The sequence below is a fragment of the Dermacentor andersoni genome, chromosome 11, assembly GCF_023375885.2.
Source record: "Dermacentor andersoni chromosome 11, qqDerAnde1_hic_scaffold, whole genome shotgun sequence".
Classification (NCBI taxonomy): domain Eukaryota; kingdom Metazoa; phylum Arthropoda; class Arachnida; order Ixodida; family Ixodidae; genus Dermacentor; species Dermacentor andersoni.
Genome location: NC_092824.1, coordinates 15,425,315 through 15,445,546, shown reverse-complemented (window position 1 = coordinate 15,445,546; position 20,232 = coordinate 15,425,315). Strand labels below are relative to the sequence as shown.

The window sequence follows — 20,232 nt, the reverse complement described above, 5'->3', positions numbered from 1 at the left end:
TCTTGATGTTGACGTTGATGGCTATCCTGTCACGGCACTCATCGATACAGGTGCACATCTTTCTAATATGAGTGCTGCCTTCCGACGACGACTGAACAAGCTCCTCACCCCAGCGTCGGCACGCGTCGTCCGCGTTGCGGATGGCGGTACTGTGCCTATCATCGGCATGTGTACGGCACGTGTCAGCATCGCCGGCCGCCACACTCCTGTCCTCTTCACCGTGATTGCTCATTGCCCCCACGACCTTATTCTCGGCCTCGATTTTCTCTCCGCGCATTCTGCTCTTATTGACTGCTCTGCCAGTACCCTTCGCCTTGAGTTGCCGATTCTCACAGAACCTTCTGACGCACCCCAGTGCCGCCTACGCCCCACCGGCTTTATTCGCCTGCCGCCAAAATCAATAGCCTATATTGAACTCTTGTCTTCCCCACCAGTCCCTGATGGCGAGTACCTCGTCACTCCTCTGCCCGACATTCCGCTACAGTATGACGTTACCGTGCCTCACAGTATCCTTACTATTACGGCGAACCGCACTTTCTTACCTATCTGTAACTTTGGATTGGCAAAGCGAATTCTACCGCAAGGTATTTGCCTTCCCAACGTTGATTGTCTCGGCGACCATCACGTGGCAACATTATCGACCGATGCTTCTTGCGAGCTTAGGGGGCCCATCATGCCAGCCTCGGCCGCCGACCCCAAGATACAGAAAATGATTGCGACGGACCTGTCTTCTGCGCAGGCTGAAGACCTTTACCAAGTGTTGTCGTCCTACAGAGATATTTTCGACTTCGACGACCGCCCTTTAGGCCAGACGCTCGCGGTCAAGCATCGGATTCTCACTGGCGATGCTACTCCTATTCACCGACGACCATATCGAGTTTCTGCGTCGGAACGCCGAGTAATTCAAAGTGAAGTCAACAAGATGCTAGACAAAAACATCATTGAGCCGTCTTCCAGTTCCTGGGCGCCACCTGTAGTGTTGGTTAAGAAGAAGGATGGCACGTGGCGCTTCTGTGTAGACTACCGCCATCTGAACAACATTACTAAGAAGGACGTCTACCCGCTCCCACGTATATACGACGCCCTTGACTGCCTCCACGGTTCCAGCTATTTCTCTTCCAATGATCTTCGTTCTGGATACTGGCAGATTGCTGTTAACAATATGGACAGAGAAAAAACCGCGTTCATCACAGCTGATGGCCTATACCAATTTAAAGTAATGCTTTTGGATTATGCAACGCCCCTGCCACCTTTGAGCGTATGATGGACTCCTTGCTCCGTGGTTTCAAATGGTCCACTTGTCTATGCTACCTCGACGACGTCATCGTCTTCTCGCCCACGTTCGACACTCACCTTGAGCGTCTAACAGCTATCCTTGACGTATTTCGAAAGGCGAACCTGCAACTTAACTCGTCCAAATGTCGTTTCAGCCGCCGCCAAATTACTGTTCTGGGCCACCTCGTTGACGCTTCCGGAGTACAGCCTGATCCCGACAAAACTCGCGCTGTGCGAGACTTTCCGGTTCCGAAGACAGCCGCAGACGTTCGAAGTTTTGTCGGGCTATGCTCGTACTTTCGTCGTTTTATTCAAGATTTTGCGGCAATTGCTAGACCCCTGACTAATCTATTGAAGAAAGGCGTACAATTCTTGTGGGGCACCGAAGAAGCCGCCGCCTTCTCTCGTCTCGTCACTCTTCTCTCCTCACCACCCATTCTCGCCCACTTCGACCCTGGTGCCCCTACAGAATTGCGTACAGATGCCAGCGGTCATGGCGTACGTGCCGTCTTAGCCCAGCGTCAGTGTGGCCAGGATCGTGTTATTGCTTATGCAAGCCGCCTCCTCACACCATCGGAGCGCAACTATTCCATTGCGGAACGAGAATGCCTTGCTGTAGTCTGGGCGGTTGCGAAGTTCCGTCCTTACCTTTACGGTCGCCCTTTTTCCGTAGTCACTGACCATCATGCTCTCTGCTGGCTCTCATCGCTAAAATATCCTACAGGCCGGCTTGGTCGATGGGCTTTGAGGCTACAAGAATTTTCATATTCCGTGGTCTACAAGTCTGGCCGCTTGCACCAAGACGCTGAGAGCTTGTCGCGTTACCCTGTTGACGACCCTGACTCCTCCAATATTACCAGTGCTGCTTGTGTATTCTCTGTGTCGCAGCTGCTTCATTTCGCCGACGAGCAACGTCGTGACGCCTACATCAGAGCACTCATCGACCGTTTTGAACACTCTCCGGCCGACTCCGCTCTACGCCTCTTCGTCCTCCGCGACGGTACTCTGTACCGTCGTAACCTTCATCCGCACGGCTCTGAGTTCCTACTTGTCATGCCTAAGCACCTCCGCTCAACCGTTCTCCAAGAACTTCACGACGCACCAACAGCAGGACACCTCGGCGTATCTCGAACCTATGACCGTGTACGTCGTCGTTTTTTCTGACCGGGCCTTGCCCGTTCCGTACGACGTTACGTCGCCGCTTGTGAACTTTGCCAACGACGCAAGAAGCCTTCCCAGCTCCCCGCTGGTTACCTGCAGCCGCTCGACATCCCCGCCGAGCCCTTCCATCGTGTCGGCTTAGACCTTCTCGGCCCATTTCCGGAATCTACATCAGGAAACAAGCGGCTTGCAGTTGCGGTGGACTACGCGACCCGCTATGCCGTAACCCGCGCTCTTCCGACCAGTTGCGCAACTGATGTTGCGGACTTCCTCCTGCATGATATCATATTGATTCATGGTGCCCCGCGTCAATTGCTAACAGACCGTGGCCGTACGTTCTTAGCCAAAGTCATTGACGACATCATGCGTGCCTGCTCAATACAGCATAAATTTACCACCTCCTACCACCCTCAAACGAACGGCCTCACTGAGCGTTTGAACCGCACCCTTACAGCCAAGCTATCCAAATACGTTTCAGACGACCACCGTGACTGGGACCAGGCTCTACCTTACATTACATTTGCGTATAACTCTTCCCGTCTCGAAACTGCTGGCTTTTCGCCTTTTTACCTCTTGTATGGCCGTGAACCGACGTTACCACTGGACACTGTGCTTCCGTCCAGCACAGCTTCAACTAGCGCTTATGCCCGTGACGCTATCGCCCATGCTGACCATGCTCGCCAACTTGCGCGCACTCGTCTACAAGTCTCTCAAGGCAAACAGAAGCAACGCTACGACCTCTGTCACCGTGATGTCCATTTTGTGCCCGGCACCCTCGTGTTGCTTTGGTCACCATCACGTAAAGTTGGGCTTTGTGAAAAGCTGCTTTCCTGCTACACAGGCCCATATCGCGTGCTTCGCCAAGTAACCGATGTCACCTACGAAATCGCTCTAGCCACGCCCACTACGTCCTCCACTGTGACAGCCAGTGACATTGTCCACGTCGCCCGGCTCAAACCATACAACTCTCCACGCGCCTTGGATATTTAACAGCACCGTGATGGCGCTTTTGCCGCCGGGGGGTAGTATTACGATATCATCGAGTGATGCTGAAGGTACGAGCCGGCGCGAGAACGACGACGAAGTGTGTCTGTGCCTTTTGGCCGCGAGCGAGTGTCGGCCTGGCGATCTGGCTCCAGTGTAAATAACCTGTATATAGCTTCTTTATTCTGTGTCTTTCCACACGTAACAATATTATATAGAATTTAATAGAATTGATTGATAGCAGAGACAGGTCCACTTGCGCTAGTGCGCCCTAGTCTGCTACTCTGCACTGGGGAAAAGGGAAGGGGAGTGAAAGTACTAGGATGGATGATGATGATAAGGGAAGTGGTTAGTGCTTATGCTCATGAGGCAGTTGTCTTGCTAGAGCCGCTCGATGAGCTTGGTGTCCAGCAAAAACTTCAACGCTTTAGTTGCACGCATTGAAATTGTAGTGTCAGGCCATGGGCCGAAGATAGCTTTTTCTGACAGCGGTTGCCTGCCAACGCTGGCTAGGAAGCTTTCTGACGTTCTTTGCTCCAGCATATATGCTGGGCAATCGCACAGTACGTGTTCCAGTGTTTCAGGTATCTGGCAGTGTTTACAGTCAGGGCTGTTCGATTGGCCGATGAGGCTCATGTAGCGACAGGTGAAAGCAACGCCGAGCCAAATTCTGTGTAACAATGTTTTGCTCCGTGTAAGCTTCGGGGGCAAACAGAATTTACCGTCTGGGTCGATCGTATGTACACGTCTGTGAATGTTGTCATCGTGGGCTCTGTAGGCCTTTGTAAGGTCCTGCATGAGTGCATTAATCATGGAGTTAGTGTCAGGTCGCGAGTAGGCAATCCGTACTTCATCAGAGGACGAGAAGGCTCATCTTGCCTCACTGTCAGCGAGTTCATTGTCAAATACACCAAAGTATGTAGGCACCAATTGAAAAGTGATCACGTGGCTTCTTAACTCGGCACTGTGATGAAGTTAGGCGAATTCCAGCACGAGCAGGTAGTATGGTCCTTGCTTTCAAAGTTATTTTAGCACCTGTAGCGGTGATTTAGCATCGCGCAATACCGTCCGCTTATGACGTGTCTGCGTTCTCATAGAACGGACTGCCTCCCGTATTCTCGCAAGTTCCTCAGCTGTAGATGCCGATTTGTTGTCTGATCGAGATCGTCGAGTAATTCCAAGTTGTGCGACGACAAATGCGACCGTTGTGGCAGATGGCGTGACGGAACCATCGGTATATACTTGTACATTCCCACTATATAATGTACATATATGAGACGGGGTGTGCAGTTTCCAGCCAATAAAGGAAACGCTTGATTTCTTCATAATTCCGGGTATCTGAAGCCTTACTAGTTGTCTTGGCAGTGTCCGTGGAGGTGTCGTGGGGATGTTGGTGGCATGGAACTTTGCAGGAATAATGCTTGCGTGACATGTAGCTCGTCGGCAAGGCCCACCCGTATGACATTGAAGAATATTGGGCTAAGGACGCCACCCTGCCGAACACGCCTACGAACGTCATGTCAATCAGTCTCGCCATCCGAAGTGGACATGAAAATAGTGCGGCCACTGAGGCAACTCTGGAGCCATGCATACATCCGGCCACCAACTCCAATATTCTCAGGAGCTCGAAGAATTGAATGGTGCAAGAGGTGGTCGTGGGCACCTTTGATATCCAGAAATATTGCACATACCAGACGACGGCGTCTCTTTTCATGTTGAACAAAAGATACTAGGTGGATCACACCGTCAAAGGACGATCAGCCTCTTCTGAATCCATGGATAAAATCAGGAAGTCCACAACTTTTCTCGAGTAACCATTCCAGTCTGCTCAGTAGCATCCACTTCATCACTTTACCGACACAGCTTGCCAAGCCATTGGTCGATAATGCGAGAGATCATGTGTGCATTCCCCAGATTTTAACAAAGCCACAAGACGACTGCACTGCCAGTGATTAGGCACAGTTGCTGTGTCCCACATAGAGTTGGAGAGCGTCAGGAGAATCTCTCGAGCTTCTAGTTCAACATGACAAATCGTGCATCATGTAATTCCTTCTGTTCCTGGACAAGTTAACCAGCGGGAAGGAGATATCGCAGCGTCAAGCTCGTGCATAGGAAGAGGCGCATTCACATGGTGATCACTAGATGGTGGGAAAGTCAGTAATTATTGCATTGGTATATGGTTATGAAGCTCACAGGTAATTTGCAGAAGTCATCGGCGACCTCAACTTCATGCAGTCCTTGCCGTATTGCCACAGCGCTGAACGGGTGCAGCTGTTGTGGTGGCGATCGAAGAATTCGCACCATTTTCCAAATTCTTGAGGGAGGTTTTCTCGACTCCAGAGAGCCACAGAATGATCTCCAGCTTTGTCACGCTTGTCAAGGTGGCACTGGACATGAGGCTGGGCCCGGCGTGATGCACTGACGTCTAATGGTGATTTGGTCCTTCTGTATTTCCATTCTGCTCGACGCCGTATCGCGCGAAGTCGCTCGAACTGGTCATCAATAGGTGATGTAGGTGAAGGTGCGCTAAGGTGTTTTGGGGTGTCGCATAATGTTGTCGCGATGACATCTTCAACATTGGATGGGGCTTAGGTGGCTTGACATGCGTTATTCACAGATTCTGGAAATGCTGGCCAATCGATAGAACGCACAGTGTGGGGAGTTGGGGGATGTAACCATTTCAACTTTTTATATGGTACGTTAGTGAGCCATCATTAATGGCTGGCTGGCTGAAGTTCGCGATGCAACTAAGGGGGGAAGGGGTAAAGAAAATTCTCGAACCATAAAAGCTGGCCAGGTAAAGCGAATCATAGAAAGCAGGAACAGATTTACGTTGCCGACAGAAAATGTTTAGAGGGAGATGACGCTGTGAACTGCACTGGTTCAGTTATAGCTGAGTTATTTAGCAGAGAGAGAGAGATATAAAACTTTATTGTGTCCTTGATGGGGTTAAGGGGTGACGGGGATAGGAAGACTAACCCCTAATCCCCCCCTTCCTCAGACGGCAGCCAGTCTATGCTTTCTGGCGGCGTCTTCGGCCATCCGGACAGCCCAGAGCTGATCCTCTGGGTCCAAGCTGAGCAGCAATGTCTCCCACTGCTCGGCCGTACTAATGATTCGTGTGTTAGTGCAGGAGGTGTTGGTGGGTGAGGCTTCGGGGCATTGCCAGATAATATGATTGAGGTCAGCGCGGGCCTTGCACGCTTTGCAGAGTGCTGAGTATGCATCGGTGTACATGCGGTTGTAAAGCACGGGGTTCGGAAAAGTTCGTGTCTGAAGGAGTCGCCAAGTGGTGGATTGAGACTTATTCAGTGTTTTGTGTGCTGGGGGGTAGCGTAACCGCTCTCTGCGGTAGTGCAGGAGAATTTCTCTGAACGTAATCATTCGTTCCCGCGCGTGACCGCGATGCAGAACAGAGGGCTGGTCAGGATCGAAAGACGCAGGAAAAGGATGATGCGCTCGGTGTGCGAGAGCTCGGGCGGCATCGTGGGCGGCTTCATTTCCAGCCAGACCCGAGTGACCAGGGGCCCAGATGATCTGCACGCGGTGTTGCCTTGAGGGAGGAGTGCCAGAGAGAACCTTCTGAGCTGGGGGTGCTATCAGTCCTCTTGCGTAGTTACGAATGGTCGTTTTTGAATAGCTGATGATGCAGTGTGCATTAGTAGCCGCGTAGGCCAAAGCGGTGGCCGTTTCTTCTCCTACTTCGGGTTGCGTGGCGAATATTGATGTGGCCGCGGAGAGGTGGTACTGCGAACCCGCGACTGCGACGACCGCCATGGCGTTTTGGTTGGGGTACTCTGCTGCGTCCACGTAGGTTGCGCCAACGGCTTGGTCATAGCGCTTTTGTAGTTGTTTAGCTCTTTCTGCACGTCGCTCCGGATTGTGTTCAGGGTGCATATTGCGAGGTATGGGCGGGATAACTAGCTAAGCATGAATGTTTGGAGGGATGGGTACTTTTGGTCCGAATTGAGTGGTGTAGGTTATGCCTAGGGTGTCTAGAATGTGCCTGCCCGTGGTGGAATTGGCAAGTCGTTCGTATTGGCTAATACGGTGCGCTTCAATAAGCTCGTCTATGGGGTTATGAATGCCTAGGGCATCCAGTTTCTCGTTAGAGGTGGTGATGGGAAGATGTAGGGCATGTTTAGAGGCCCTCTTGATCATGGTATTGAGTTTGAGCTTGTCAGTTTCATTGAGGCTAATATACGGGGCGACATAGGTGATCCTGCTCAGGGCGTAGGCGGTTACCAGGCGTATAAGTTTGCTTTCTTTCATGCCGTGATGTCGATTTCCGATGCGTGCAATGAGGCGAGTGGTTTGGCGTACATGATTATCTAATTGCTTGAGGATCTCCGTGTTTCTGCCGTTTTGTTGGATGCGTAAGCCAAGGATACGAATGCTAGGTACTGTGGGTATGCGTTGCTGGCGCATGTGGATTTCTATCTCGGGTGGGTGAGGGTCTCGACGTCGACCTCCCCAAGTAGGCTTGTGCAGAAGGAGCTCCGATTTCTGTGGGGAACACGCCAGGCCGCGTGGTTCTACGTGTGCAACGACATCGTTGATGGCTTGCTGCAGCGTGTCTTGGATGTCCCCGTCACTGCCCCCGGTGACCCACAGGGTGATATCGTCTGCGTAGAGGCTATGCTTGAGGTTGGGGATGCTAGCTAATGCAGGCGGTAGTCCGAGCAAGGCCACGTTAAACAGAAAAGGGGATAGAACTGATCCTTGCGGCATGCCTTTGCTGCCGAAGTGAATAATTGGCGACTGCAACCCTCCGATGGTAATGGTGGCCTTGCGACCTGTAAGAAAATTCTTCACGTAGTTATATGTTCGATTTCCAACCTGGAGTTGTGCCAGTTCGTTATGTACAGCCTCATGCGTGACGTTATCGAAGGCCTTGGTTAGGTCTAGCCCCAAGATGGCTCTGGTGTCCAGCCTGGAGCTTTTATCGCCATCGATAATTTCGTGCTTGGGCTCAATCATGATTTATTGAGCAGAAAGTTTCGGGCGGAAGCCAACCATGGTATTGGGGAAGAGGTCGTTGTCGCTCATATGTCTGTGTAAGCGTGTGAGGATGACGTGCTCGAGGACCTTTCCGACACATGAAGTCAGGGAGATAGGGCGGAGGTTTTCGAGTAGGAGGCGCTTCCCGGGTTTGGGATTCATAATAATTTTGGTTTCTTTCCATTGTGAGGGGAGGTTTCCAGTTTCCCAGGTTGCGTTAAAATAAGCTGTGAGGGCTAGTATAGAATCCTCATCTAGGTTGTGAAGCGTTTTATTAGTAATGCCATCAGGTCTCGGGGCTGAGTTAGGGCGGAGTGCGAGGTTGGCTTCACGCACTTCTGCTTCTTCTATGGGCGCGTCCAGGTGGTCGTTATCGGTGCCTGTGTATGCTGGAGCAGGTGTAGTAGGTTGAGGTCCTATGTATCCGTCTATCAATTCTTGAAGAACTTGTGCGTCCGTGCCTGGATAGTTGTGAATAATTTTTTACAAGTTGTGCTGTTTTGTGTTCTTGCTGTTAGACAGATCGAGGAGGCAACGGAAGATATTCCACGTTTTGGGCAGGTTTGGTTGCCGCTGCATCCTGTCGCATGTGCTGTGCCATTTTGACGAGTAATTTGTTGTGCATAGCCTTCGATTTGAAGGGTGAGAGTACTAATACGTTTCCTGAGCGTTCGGTTGAGCTTGTTGTGTTTGTATCTGTGTTGCAGACTGGCGAGGGCTTCTCACATATGCAGTAACTTGCTATCTGCCTCCTGCAGATTGGCTTCCTCAGGCACCAATTTAGTGGCTTTTCTCGCGTCTTGCAGCAAGGATGCGATCGAATCTTCGAAAGGGGGTTGGGTACCCGAGAAAGAGGAGAGGGCTCTGGCCTGCCGGAAAGCGTCCCAGATCGTTATGCGGGGTTGACGGCAATTAGGCTTTCGCGGGCCCGCTCGAATTGTTGTGTGTATTAAATAGTGGTCACTGCCCAAGTTGTCTTGTGTGTTGATCCAGTCTGCTTGTGGAATTCGTTTTGCGAATGTCAAGTCCGGAGTACTATCTCTGCTTACGCTGTTTCCCATACGAGTGGGAGAAGTTGGATCCATGACAAGAGAAAGACCTAGATTCTGTCCGTCAAGCCATAGTTGTCTTGCCTTTCGGCGGTCCATTGGGTATCCCCATGCCACCGCAGGGGCGTTTAGGTCCCCTACGATGAGCAGGGGGGCTCCCCTAGCTACATGATCTGCTTTGGTGAAAAGTCGTAGAAACTTATGTTGTTCTCTGGGGCTGCTGTACACATTGAGGATGAAGAGGCTCTGTTGCTTGCGCCTTACAGACGGGATGATCTCGAGAAAAATGCCTGTGTGATGCTGTATAACCGGAATGTTTCGCTTAACTAGTGTGGTTACTTGGGGCCTGCGATTATCATTGCAAACTGCGGTGTATGCCACGTATCCCGACAGCTTAGCCGCTTCTCCGGTCTCTTGTAATGCGATAACATCGGGGGAAGTATGTGGTGCGAGAGAGGTAATGTATTGCTCTAAGTGTGCTCGCTTTCGTCGGAAGCCCCGGCAGTTCCACTGCCAAATGTAGTAAGTAACACGTTCTGGATTACTCGCAGCCATCTTTGTCGGGACGCGAGTACGGCTTCTTTAGGGGACCTGCTCTGGGACGTAGTATATAGGGTGTTTTCCAATTCTGTCAAACGGGTGTTGTGATTTTGAGCCAGAGTCGCGACCATGTCTTGAAGCACCTTGCGCATGTAGTCCATGTTTTCCTGTCGCTGTTGTTCTTTTGCCGCAAAGGCTTGCTCAATTCTGGGCAGTAATAGCGTTTCTAGTTTCGCCGTAAGGAGGTTGTCCATAGCGCGTTCGACAGCCTTTGCAATGGAGGCGTCGAGCAATGTGGCAAGCTTACAATCTAATGCTTGGTCGAGGTTGCGTTCTATCCACTGTTGCAGCTCAGTGAGGGCCTCACAGTTGACATTTCCTTCTGAAGTGTATGCTGGTGTTGCCGCTTTAGAGATTGGTTCGAGAGCTTTGCGTTTGTGCGAGGTTGGTTGTTGGGTGGTTTGCGGGCAATCTATTGCAGGGACAGGAAGGATGTCTGCATTTGATGGTAAATGTTTGGGTTGTGTGTCTGCAAGTTGTGATTTGAGCTTAGCGTTTTCTGTCTTGAGTTCTTGTATCTCAGCACGTAAGGATCGGAGCTCCTGCATGAAGCTGTGCATGGTAGCGTCACTAACTGTGTTCACTGGGGTTGCTATAGGTTGTGTGGTGTGACCTGTGTGGGAGACAATGCTAGCCCAGCTTACCTTGGGGGGCGCGTCTTGCACTTTAACTGTGGTCGTTCTAAGGCTTGCGTTTCCTTGCTGCTGCGGCGGTGTTCAATCCGGTCCACTCCGGGAGGGACTGCGTCCTTGTGACTGACTGCGACCTCGGGAGCGGCTGCGTCCACAAGACCGACTGCGTCCTCGTGAATTGCTGCGTTCGGGAGCCTTCGGTTGTAGTGTTGACTTCGGTTTTGGCAGAGCTGAGTCTCCATTTGCAGAAGTCGATGGCCCCGCCTCCTGGTCAACTCCTTGTTGTCCCAGTCGTAGGCGTTCCCATCGTCGTTGGAGTAGGGTGTGTGGTGTCTGGAAGCGGCGATGGCAGGACTTATCACCAGTCGGGTGGTCTTTACCGCAGAGCGTGCAGCAAGGGTGACAGGGGTGATCAGCCGGCGGATTTACTGTGTCACAGCTCTTGCATTTCTTCTGGGTTGGAGTAGGGCATACATCGGCCCTGTGGCCGACGGTCCCGCAGATGTCGCAGACCTCGATGCGCTTCTTATGTAGATAGCATTTGTATTCTGCTCCGCGGTAGTAGACATGGTACGGTACTTGCTTTCCGTCGAATACGATGAGCACTGAATTAGTATTGCCCATGCGTCGGGCCTGCAGAATCGTAGGGTTCTTCTTGTAAACGAGACTGTTGATAATGTCTTCTTCCGTGTCATATGAAGGGATGTTATGTATGACTTCTTTGGCTGTGTCCTCCGGCAGTGTGACGTATGCTGTGGCAGCGTAGCGGATTGCTCCGGTGAGGAGACTGCGGATGCGGCAGTATTTTTCGGCGTTAGACATGATTGGTGTGCTAACTACAATGACGTTATTATCCGTGCATGAGCGGTAAATGTCGTCCTCTTCTTCTTTGGTTGTAATGCACGTGATCTGTAGTATTGAGTCGCATATCAGGGCGTCTCCTAGTTTGGACACGTAGAAACCGTCTCTTGGGCGTATGACGATCTTGATATCATTCTTCGGAAGTCGTGGTTGCCGTGGTGCGCGTCGGCGTAGTGCGGACTGCTCGGTACTCTCGGTGCGTGCGCTTGCTGTTGCATGGAGGGATCCGTGTATGAGTAGGGATGATGCCTGCGTAGTCTGTCATTGCTTACAGTGGCTGACAAGCCACCCTGCTTCAACGGTAACTTCTTCGGGGGCTATTTCCGTGCCTTCAACCTCTACTACCTCCATGACGAAGGGAGGGGCTGCACTTACTTCATCTCACGAGGGTGCGAGTCGTTAGGCGAAGACCTCGGGAGCCGGGACTGCGACAGCGATGCCGCGCACCTTCGTAGCTGCGGCGCACCTGTCTCTCGGCCAGACGGAGCAGCTGAAGATCTTGTTAGGGTTAGCAGTCTTGTGGTCGTAGAAACCCTTGTCCTGGGTCCCTGGCATCGGGACTGGTCTTGATCGGTAGCGGACCACGTCCGGAAGCTGGTTCGGACGTTAGTTTGGGTCCAGTCGGGATCGTTTGGCCACTAGAGTTTGAAATATACGGAGCCCATACGAGGCGCATGCACTCCGTCAGCGGCGTCGTCGTCTTCTCGTTATTTAGGAAAGACGATAGGGTAAACATCCCAAATGAGGGAGCAACACATGACAGCACAATTGAATGCAGCTTAGAACTGACCAATCCTAACTGGAAAAAGGCGGAAGCAAATGTTCCGAAATGCACGTCCGCAGAGATAGACAAAATTCCGATCAAGTTAATGAACTTGGCCCAAGAAGCAAGGAAACGCTGATAAAAGCATAACACCCATGACATTCCGCACAGCTGGAAGCGGAGTAAAATCAATTTGATTTCTAAAGGGAAAGGCGATAAGACGAACATAAAATACTTTCGTACAATTACGATAACATCAGTCATATACACGCTGCCGATTCAGGCGGTGAAATTAAAGATGCACTCCTGGGTAGAAAGTAATAGAATACTCGTAGAACTTGAGAACGGGTTCAGAAGTGGTAGTCACTTAGATGGTAGCCTGTTCATGCTTACACACGGCATAGAAATAGCTAAGGCGGAAAATAGACCTCTGTATTTAGCTATCATGGACATAAATGGTGCATACCACAACGTGAATAGGGAACTCCTGTGCTACATATTGTATCCCCTAGCTTGGGTTGATGACGCCCTTGACTGCCTCCACAGTGCTCGCTATTTCTCCTCTATTGATCTTCGCTCCGGCTACTGGCAGATTGCCGTGGACGATTTCGACCACGAGAAGACTGCTTTTGTAACACCAGGCGGGATTTATCAATTCAAAGTGATGCCGTTCGGACTACGTAACACCCCAGCCACTTTTGACCGCTTGATGGAGTCCCTGCTTCACGGTTTAAAATGGTCCACGCGCCAGTGCTACTTGGACGACGTTATAGTATTCTCAACGTTCGATATGCACCTCGAGCGCGTCTTAGCAGTCCTGGACGTTTTTCGTCGAGTCGGTCTACAACTCAACGCATCGAACTGCCCATTCGACCGTCGCCAGATTGCCGTCCTTGGACAGCTCGTTCAGGCGAACGGAGTGCATGCGGACCCAGGCAAGATCCATGCTGTTACGTACTTCCCTGTTCCGAAGTGTGTCAAGGATGTGCACAGCTTCATCGGCCTTTGTTCGTACCTCCGCCGTTTCGTGCAAAATTTCGCCGCCATAGCACGGCCACTAACCGAGCTTTTGAAAAAAGACGCCTCTTTCCAATGGGGCAATAATGAGGCCTCTGCATTCTCGCATCTAATCGACCTTCTCACAACGCCTCCCAATTCGGCCCATTTCGATGCTTCGGCGCCTACCGAAGTCCGTACTGATGCCAGAGGTCACGGAATTGTCGTACTACTGGCACAACGCCAGTGCGGCCACGACCGTGTTATCGCTTACGCCAGCAGGCTCCTATCACCCGTGGAGCGCTACTATTCCATCACTGAGCATGAGTGTCTGGCCCTAGTTTGGGCGGTTTCGAAATTCCACCCATACTTATATGGCCGATCATTTTCCTTTGTCTCCGACCATCGCGCGTTTTGCTGGTTATGCTCACTGAAATATCCTACAGGAAACTTGGTCGCTAGGCCTTACGCCTCCAAGAAGGTTCGTATACTGTCACCTACAAATCTGGCCGACTACACAAGTACGCTGACTGCCTGTCTCGCTACCCGGTAGACGAGCCTGACGACGCCGACAATAGTACCGCCAACGGCATTTTCTATGTGTCTGCCTTCGCTAACATCGCCGATGATCAGTAGCGAGACCTACAGCTGCGAGCACTCATCCAGCGTCTGCGCTCTACAACTACCGACGCATTCGTTCACCGATGTGCCCTCCAGGGCGGCATTCTGTACCGAAGGAACTTCCTCCCTGACGGCTCTGATCTTCTTGTCGTGTGAAAACTTCTACGACAGACTGTTCTCTTTGAGATGCATGACGCACCCATTGCAGGACATCTTAGGGTAATGCGCACGTACGACCGCGTCCGCCGCCGCTTCTATTGGCCTGGTCTCGCCCGGTCCGTCCGACGCTATGTTGCTGCCTGTGATCCCTGCCAGCGTCGGAAAACACCTCCGGTCATCTCCAGCCGATCACGTCCCTGTGTAACCATTCTTTTTTCTTGGATCCGACCTCCTTCGTCCCTTTCTCACGTCATCCTCTGGAAACAAATGGGTAGCCGTCACATTTGATTACCAGTTGTGCCTACCAGTTGCGCCACTGACGTCACGGACTTTCTCTTGTGTGACATTATTTTGCTTCATGGCGCCCCGCGACAGCTGCTTACTGACCGTGCTCGAAACTTCCTCTCGAAAGTTATCGCCGACATTGTGCGTTCCTGCTCCATTCAACACAACCTGACTACCTCATGCCATACTCAAACCAATGGCCTGACAGAGCGGTTAAACCGCACTCTTACCGATATGCTGTTCTATTACGTTTCTAAGGACCACCACGACTGGGACTTTGCCCTTCTTTACGTCACATTTGCGTACAATCTTTCCCGGCACGACACCGCCGCATTTTCTCCATTTTATCTGCTGTACGGTCGCGAACCTACTTTGCCCCTAGACGCTGCACTTCCCCCTACTGCGATCTCAACAAGCGAGTATGCGCGCGACGCCATCGCCCGCGCACACCATGCACGCCAGTTTGCCCGTGCTCGACTGACGGCCTCACAAACCACTAAGCAGTGTTAGTACAACACCCGTCATCGTGACGTACAGTTCTCGCCTGGTGCGCTCTTGCTCCTGTGGTCGTCCTCTCGTCACGTCGGGATTTCAGAGAAGCTCCTTTCGCGATACACAGGGCACTACCGCGCGCTGCGCCACGTGACGCCTGTGACGTACGAAATTGCTCCTGTGGGTTCAACCTCGTCCTCTCCTCTGGCATCTAGTGATGTCGTGCATGTCAGTAGGCTCAAGGCCTACTACACTGCTTCAGAGTCCGGCCTTTAGTCGCTCCGGCAAGGCGCTTTTGCCGCCGGGGTAGTGCTACGGAACAGTATTTGCGATCACGAAGAGGCTAGCAGTGTGAAGACGACGACGACAATTAGAGGCTAGCGGGGGCTGTTGCCACTTGGCCAGTGCGGCGTATTTTCTTGTAAGTACACTCCTATATAGCTTTTCATCTGCGTCTTCCTACGTAACAATACTAAAAGATGAAGGTATCGGTAATCAGGTAATTGATTTTCTACAGTTTTTATTCCGAGAAAGTAATGTTGAAATTACATCGGAAGGAATTAAATGTATGACAGCAGTTGAGGTAGACAAAGAATTAAGGCAAGGTTGTCTTCTACCACCGCTACTGTTCATGCTTTTTAAGATAAGTATGGAAAGAAGGCTACAAGGAAGCAAGCTAAGGTATAATCTGTCGTACAGATTAGGCGGAAAGGTTGTTGAGCAACGACTATTTTGTTTAATATATGCGGACAATATTGTACTGTTAGCAGATAGCTCGGAAGATTTGAAAACTCTGGTTAATTATTGTGGAGCCGAAGGAGACAGTCTAGGTTTCAGTTTCAGTGCAGCTAAGTCCGCTAGGAAGTTTTTCAATGATACAACTGACCAGGAGCTTACAGTGCAAGGACATGAAATACCCCGAGTGAGGAATACAAATCTCTCATGGTATGAATAAACAAAACGCAGATGTACACAGAAAAGCATGAACAATCTCTCATAGCAAAAGGGCGAGGAAATGCCGGGATAATGAAACATAGGGCATTGTGGGTGCACAACAGGTATGAAGTACTGAGGGGTATTTGGAAAGCAATAATTGTGTCAGAGTCTACTTTCAGGAATGTGGTCCTGTGCTTAGGGGCAGAAGTTCAGTCGAGAATAGAAGTAAATCAGAGAGCTGTTGGAAGATTAGCACTAGCTGCCCACGGGAAAGCCGCCAACGGGGAAGTACACGGGGATAGGGGCTAGGCATCGTTCGAAGCACGGGAAGCTCAGAATAAAATACCATACGAAAAACGCCCGAGGAAATTGGAAGATTGGAGGTGGCCAGCTGAGGTATATAAATACGTGTACAGAAAGAGCGTTGACTAACAATGGCGGAAAAGAACTAGGAAGCTAACCAGTAAATATGCCAGATACGAGGGCGGAGAAGGACAGAGCATTAAACGAGAGGTTAAAAACGCGGAAGGTAAAAATTTGATTAATGCAATGGAAAAGAAGCCTAGTGGTGAACTATATCTATATGGAACAGCAGAACAGCAAGGAGGCGTTTTAAGATAGCTCAAGAGGCAACGCCCTGATCTGTGAAGCCAGATCCGGATGTTTTAGAACGCGCAGCTATAAAAAGAAATTCATCAAAGTAGACACATGTACAGTGTCTCGTAAACCATTTAGAAACAATGGAACATCTCATACTAAAATGATGGTATCGATCCCGATGTCGATGCGGGTACAGTCACGCTTCCTGAGGCCCTGGGGTTTAGAGATAGAAATGGTCATGTAAATAAATATGCGGTGGAAATGAGCAAAAGTGATTGGAGGATTGGGGGCTTAAAAGCAGAGGTGACATAAGGATAAAAGTGTAGGAAGACGTATTTAAAGACAATGGCGAATTTTAAAACCTCACAACACAAATAAACAAAAATAAGAAGCTGAGCATTGTGGCAACTGCCATAACCCCGTTCCAAAGCGGACGCTCCTACCTTCCATCCATCGATCCATCCATTTACGTTTGCGCTTCTGCTCAACTCGTGAAACGGCAAGGTCAGCGGCCAGGCCCTGTCCCCTCGCTTGCGTTTAACCGAATACCAGGCTCGCGAAATGCTATTGTGGTAGTAATCCTCCGGTGTTGAGGGACGGCCGCAAACGCGCAAAGTCTGGTGCCAATCGGATAGTGACCGTCAGATGCGCTGCAGTCACTCCACTCCTTTTTTGCCTTGCAGAGGGACACGATGTCGCAGCCTGACATATTTCCAGTCGCTACATCTGCAGCCCACAACGCAACAATGGTGGTTCGTCGTGCTCACCAAAAGATAGACCGACACTGACGGCGCCGCTCTCGTCAAAGACGGAGCACATTGTAACACAAGCGGACGACACTTGCTGTGTGCCGGAAGTGCATAAGTGTATTGAAAAATTGTTCTTCTGCATTCTCTTTATGTTACTTTCATTTTGTAAAAACACATTAACTTAGATTCCAACTATTTCGAACATCATTTGATTACTATAAAGTTGGAAAAATTATCGATCTTGCGCCCTAGTCAGCCAATCGGATAGTTCACCCCACATACGTCATATGGGTGATTTACGTCATGTGGGTGCGGGCGCCTTAAAATTCCGCCGAGCAGAGTGCTGCAATTGGCAGCGATGTTCATTTTTAAAGCCTTGTAATAAATTATACGCTTTACGTGGAGCACTTAAATGCATCAAGTAATAATCAGGAGGACCTACTCTAACGATTCAGTACGCTTGTACAACATCGTCAAAATCGTTACAGGGTCCCTTTAAGAACAAATTTTACGTTTGCTGACAAAAAGCATTATGAATGTAAAAAGGAACACGTAAGACAAGTAATAACGAGTAACAAGTAAGTGTCGCAGGTACGGTGACATATAATATTCAACCAGCAGCCAGCAGAAATTAGTGAATGACATTTTCCCTAGAGTTCTTTTTCACTGGCTAGCTATGGTCACGTTACTAATGAAGGCGGAATTGGGTAAGCGAAAGTTTGCCTTTACGTTGTCTATTCCCCTATTACATTTTCTGGTTTGTATTACCTGTTTTGGCATGAGCCTTCAGTTTAAAGCAAACTTGAAGGTAAGATTTTTTTAATGAAGAGAAAGGAGGAGAGGTCGGCCTGGAGAGCGTGTCTCTAGCCTGCTACTCCTCACTGGGGAAAGGGGGAAATATAGGGAAAGGTAGGTGGTGGGTTCTTATGTTATGGTAGAATGGGATACTGTATACACAATGTCCAAAATGCGGATGCACACTGTTGACGCAATACAGGTAAGAGTAATGTTGGCCACGCAAAAAGTAATCTTGTCACAAAACGTTATTGCGCAAACACATTTCGCACTGACTGTACGTCTAACAGGTCCTAGAGGCGATCGTCTAAAGCAGCCTCTCCTAAAAAGTTCAAAATCATTTGATGACACGTTGGGGACAGTCAACTCTGCTCTACGCGCCCAAAAGCCTTTCTTCCGAAAAGGGTAGGGAATCCAAGCAGTCAACAGTAGATTGGAGTGTTCTTCGTTCTGCCGCACATTGAGGGCACAAGCAAAGTACGTGAGCCTTTGTCTCGGCAGTGTGACAGACGCTACAGTCAGGGTCCCGTGCTTGTCCAATCTTGTGAAGATACCGGTGGGTGTATGCCACACCCAGCCGTAATCGATGAATGAGTGTTTCGTGGCCTCTCCGCAACCGAAGTGGAAGCCGGAATTGTAAAGCAGCATCAAATCTATGGAGGCGCTCTTGTCGATGTTCGGGGTTGTCCCAATGTCACGCCATAGAAGTTTTGATGGATTTATGGAGCAAAGCGGTAGTGTCCTACCCTGAAAAAAGAATTTTTATATTGGTTCCGTCAGTGTGCGCCTTTTTTGCTGCCGCGTCAGCCTGTTCATTTCCAGCTATGTCAAAATGGCCAGGAATTCACTGCAGCACGATGGCATGTCTGGAATGAGACGCCTCAGCAAGCAGAGACATGGTGTCAAAAACCAGAGGACTGTATGCGGTTCCACCCGCCGTGGTTGCTCAGTGCCTATGGTGTTAGGCTGCTGAGCGCAAGGTCGCGGGATCGAATCCCGGCAACAGCGGCCGCATTCCGGTGGGGGCGAAAGGCGAAAACACCCGTGTACTTAGATTTAGGTGCACGTTAAAGAACCCCAGGGGGTCGAAATTTCCGGGGTCCTCCACTACGGCGTGCCTCATAATCAGAAAGTGGTTTTGGCACGTAAAACCACCTAATTTAATTTTTTTATATGCGGTTCTGTCATTCATATAGTTGCTGATGGGTTGCAGTGCTGGTTTTGAGTCACAGAACACTGTCCACTTCTCGAGGCTTTGTTGCAGTACGCAGCGAACTGCTTCTCGAACTCCTGCCAACTCAGCTGCTGTAGACGACGTCCTGTGTCCTATCTTGAACCGTTGTGCGATCCCCATTCCTGGTGCCGTGTGGGCCGCCGCGGAAGAGGTCTGTGTCACAGAACCATCTGTAAAAACATTTTCGGAATATCCATACATGAAAGCAATGTATGATAGCGCGAATTGGTTGAGCCCAGCAACCGGCATTTTCAACTTTTTGGTTATTCCTGGGATTCAGAATTTCACCGTTGGCTTTGCCATCGTCCAGAGTGGAACTTCAGGTCTGTCATACGGTTCGAAGGCCGACGGTAATAAATCTTGCTGCGATAACACGGCTTATATGTAGGCGGCCACAGGTCGCATGCATGTGACGATCGTGAGTGGATGATTCCTGTGTCTAGTCAGTAGCCTTAGATGCACTTGCAATCGCTCATGTTGTAAATAAACTCGAGCTGGGCAAGCACGTGCCTCTCCAATAGTGTCCCAAGTAGACCCACACCCTGGTAGTCCTATGCAAATTCTCAGTGCGCGAGCCTGAGCACTTTCAAGTGTGCGTACAGCAGTTGTACTAAAACGAGAAAGTACAGGGGCACTGTAGCGGAAGCAGCCAGCGAAAAATGCCTGGTAGAGCTGCAGAAGGGAAGATTTCGATGGCCCTCATGCTTTTCGGGACATATGTCGAAAGATCCGACTAAATCTAACCAGCTTTCTTCGTAATCCAAGGAGGTGCTTCGACCAAGATAAGTCGCGGTCGATGATGACTCCGAGAAAATTGTAGTTGGTTACTGAAGCTATAATCTTCCCATAAATCATAGCGGGGTACCAGGTCATTGACTTCCGTGTAAATGGCATGGTTAGACTTTTTTCCGGTGAGAGCTGCAGTCCGCAACTATTAAGGTATGTCGGCGTTATTGACACCGCACGCTGCAGCTTCGTTTGCATTTGCAAGCGCGTTAAGCTCGTGGTCCATATACAGATGTCGCCTGCGTACACAGAA

The 20,232-nt window shown here is 50.3% G+C and overlaps 1 pseudogene; it reads right to left on the bottom strand.

Moving 5' to 3' along the window:
- Positions 1-10,786: 10,786 nt before the first annotated feature.
- Positions 10,787-11,914, bottom strand: LOC126517683 (uncharacterized; annotated as a pseudogene).
- Positions 11,915-20,232: the final 8,318 nt, after the last annotated feature.